This window comes from Acanthochromis polyacanthus, chromosome 10 (genome assembly GCF_021347895.1).
Source record: "Acanthochromis polyacanthus isolate Apoly-LR-REF ecotype Palm Island chromosome 10, KAUST_Apoly_ChrSc, whole genome shotgun sequence".
Lineage (NCBI taxonomy): Eukaryota > Metazoa > Chordata > Actinopteri > Pomacentridae > Acanthochromis > Acanthochromis polyacanthus.
Window position 1 is genome coordinate 22112469 of NC_067122.1, and position 4343 is coordinate 22116811.

A 4343-nucleotide genomic window follows, 5' to 3' on the forward strand; every position below is an offset into this window, starting at 1 on the left:
GTGTGAGTGTACGGCTGTGCGGTCATTATGTGTTAAACTGTTCTGTAGGAAACAGGAGAAGAGGAGGGGACAGAGGGAGGGAGAGTGATGGCAAACTACATTCCATTTACAGCACAGTTAAGGTATTCTGCAGCTAGCATGCACAGAGGAGTGAGGATTAACAGGGAGATGAAAATAGGGATTGAAAATGGACTCTTGTCATTCTTTTTTGCATACATATTCACAACTGTTGCGTGTTCAGCCAGCGAACTGGTTGGCCTGCATGTCATGGCGCAAGCTTCACGTACAATAAATCTGCTCATAACAGAAACAGCTGTCGATGGTTGCAGTAAGAAAGTAGGTAGCATGATATAATTTTTTGCTTTCTCCCTAAACTGCCAGTTCAGTCAAGCTCTAAGAATGCCAGTATCTGCTGGTCTGACACCACTTTGGTCCAAACAGGAATACCTCGATAGCCAGTCCATCAACTGCCCTGACATTTTCTACGGGTGGTACTTTCGAGCATTAAGTCTCAACAACTATTGCATGGATTGCCACAAAATTTGGTGAAAACGTTCATATTCGAATCTGCATGAATGATTCCAAGTGTTCTCAGAGAAGAGCCCAATCTCCCAAAGGTCACATACCTGTACAACTAAAATGCATTCTTAATTGCATTTCAGAGAAACCTTTTCTGATTTATTATGTTTGTACACACGACAAATACATTTCATTGCTCCCTCTGGCATGCTAATTTTAATAATTTACTATTGTGGGTAATGTACCATTGCTTTAAAGTCTCGTAGTGTGTGCATGTCTGACATTAGTAAGAATAACCAGATGATGCCTTCTTAGATATTACAAAAAAGAGTAAGTAGAGATTGATGACTTAAAAGCACATCACGATAAATCTTTAAAAAAACCAAAACACTATAATACAACTATACACTACCAGTCAAAAGTTTGGACACATCTTCTCATTTAATGTTTTTTTTCTATATTTTCATGACTATTTACATTGTAGATTCTCACTGAAGGCATCAAACCTATGAATGAACACAGATGGAATTATGTAGTAAACAAAAGAGTGTGAAATAAGCCAAAACAAAGTACCCACCCTTTGCTTTGATTACTGCTTTGCATACTCTTGGCATTCTCTCACTGAGCTTCATGAGGCAGGGGTGTCAAACTCAATTGCACCGTGGGCCAAAACTCAAAGCACACTTTAGGTCATGGGCCGAACAGGATAAACTTTTATTGAACACACTAAAAGTAAATGTTTTTCGAACATGAATAGGAATAAAAAGAGAGAGGAATATTATTCCACAATAAATAAACTAAAACTTTATATAACTTGAAATACTTTGTTCTCTATCAAAATGTCTCTTGTCAAAATTATAAAAATTCCTTGTGTAGCTCAAGATCTCTATTGAGAATCTTTCCTGGACTCAGCCAACACACCTCTGTATGATAAGGAATGTCGGCAAACTCTGAATCTCTTTCTCACAAAAAAGACTGAAATTGCCGGTGGTTCAAACCTTTAGCTCAGATAAAGTTTAGGGTTTGGATTACAGTACTCATTAAATGTTACATTTTCAACACCTTACCACACAGCGTTTCCTGATGGATGATGCAGTGACATGCTGTCTACTCACCAGTACACTTCTCCTCCTGCATCTTTACTCGCATCCTCCCCCCTTTTTTCACGGCACATCCCCGGTGCTCCATCTGTTGTAAGTCCAACAAGTTTGTCCCAGGGCAGTTTCTTGTCGGTTACACTTGGACATACGTTTTCAAAAATGTCTTTTCCTGTGTATCGATTTAATGTCCAATATTTCCTCTGTAACGCTCAAATCGGAGTCCACTCCACGGATGAAGACGGCTAGCTGTGCAGTATCCGTTATGTCCGTACTTTCATCAACAGCAAGAGAGTATGCAATAAACTCTTTGCTTCTTTCAGTCTACCTTGTTCGTAAATCAGTGGCCATCTGACAAACCTGATCTTCTACTCAGGCTTACATTTGCCAATACCTGCTTTTTGTGTGGACACCTTCAGCATACAGTTCTTCAGAAACTCTCCCTCAGTAAATGGCCTGATTTGGCTCTCTTCTGCCACAATAAAGCTTGCTTTCACAGCAGCTTCACTTTGTGTTTTCGCTCTGATGAAAAACATCTCCTGAGATGTTAGATTCTTCTGTAACTCTTCTACTTTCTGAAGCTTGTGGCCTGCATGCAGGTTTTTCAGCTTGACCTGATGTTTTGTCTCAAAGTGCCATCTTAGATTAAATTCCTTAATTTCAGCCACATTAGCTCCACAAATAAGACACACAGCTTTACCGGCAATGTCAACATACATAGACTCAGCCTTCCATCGCTTTGAAAGGCTCTGTTTTCAAAATCAACTTTTCTTTTCGCCATTGTTAAGACCTAGCTTTGACATTACAATAGGGTTGCAGACAACAACAGACGTTTGACTTAAATGACGTGGAAATGTTCCCAGGTAACCTGCCATTCGGAGAGGCAGCTGTTGCGCTGCATTATGGGATCTGTAGTTTATGTGTTATCAGCGCTTCATATCGTCGGGCCATTAATAACAATTATAATAAATCAATGTAAAATGATCTCGGGGGCCGGATATAATTGTATTACGGGCCGGATATGGCCCGTGGACCTTGAGTTTTTACAAGTGTTATGTCATAAGGTATCTTTCAGTAGCTTTCAATGAGAATCTACAGTTTTAGACAAAAAAATACAAGATTACCTAAAACTGAAAAACAATGTACATTTCAGAATTATACAAAAAGGCCTTTTTCAGGGAATAAGAAATGGGTTAACAACTTGAAGCTGTTCTGTAGCAGTGGAGATTGATCAAGCCTTGAAAGTTGGTGCTGCCAAATCGTGTCCCAGCTTTCCTTGATTACTTACAACCCCCTCTGTCTGCAAAAAAAGTAGTGTTGGAACACATCGACGCACCGTACCCTTCAGAGCATTATTTGAACAGTATTGTACTGCAGAAAGCAGCGTGTTGCTATAGAAATGGTGAGGAAAAGGCAATTAACAATAGAAGAGAGACAGACCATCATAACACTTAGAAATGTAGATCTTTCCTACAGAGAAATTGTGAAGAAAGTCAAGGTGTCAGTGAGTACAGTTTTCATCACCATTATAAGGCACTCAGAAACTGGGGGAACTGACAGGAAAAGGTCTGGAAGATTTAACTCCACAACAGAATCAGAAGACAAGTTTCTGAGAGTCAACAGCTTGGTGCTTGGCGACTCAAAGGACAACAGCTTCAAGCACAACTTAATAGTGGTCGTAGTAAGAAGTCTCAGTTTCAGCTGTGAAGAGAAGACCTGGAGTTGCAGGTTTGACAGGTGGAGTTTCAGAAAGAAAGCCATTGCTAAGATGTCAGAATAAGAAAAAGAGGCATGCCTGGGCAATGAAACACCGCCAATGGACTACTGAAGACTGGAAGAAGGTATTATGGACTGATGAATTAAAATTTAATGTCTTTGATTCATAACACAGGATTTTTGTGTTCCATCGAGTAGGAAAAAGAATGGTTCCTCAGTGTCTGACATCAACTGTCAGACATGGAGGAGGAAGCATGATGGTCTGTGGCTGTTTTGCTGGATCCAGGGTCAGTGATGTACAGAGTCAGAGGAACCCTGAACCAACACACCTACCACAGCATTCTGCAGCACCATGCAGTACCCTCTGGTGTGTTCCTAGTTGATCAGAGGTTCATCCTACAGCAAGATAATGACTCAAAACATAAGTCCAAGCTACGCCAGAACTACCTTAGGAAAAAAGAACAACTGAACAGATGAACTGTATAGAAGAGTTTAAAGTGCATATGTGGTTCAGGTATATGGGCTCTGTAAAGCATCTTGTGACAATTTGACTGTAATTGGTGCTATATGAATGAAACTGAATTGAAGTGAATTGAAGAGTGAAAGCAAAGCAACCTACAAGTGCCACATATTTATGGGAACGTCTGCAACAGAGTTGGGAAGAACTTTCTGAAGAGCATTTGTGGAAGAATGTCACAAGTGTTCAGCTGTTATATCTGCCAAAGGTGGTTACTTCGATGAGTCAAAAGTTTCGAATATATTTTAAATTCTAAATAGATTTTTTTTAACTTCATTTATTTATTTGTTCTATGCCTTCATTTCAGAGTACAATGAACCATTTACATGCATAATTTCCAATAAAAACACAGGAAAAATTGGGGTGTTCTAAAAGTTTTGACTGGTAGTGTATGTCATGTGGTCAATGTGAATTTCACAGGGGTTTGCTGAGAAGCTGAGAGAAGAATTGGGGTTTGTTTAACTGATGACTAGACTCAAGGAAAAGGCTCTATG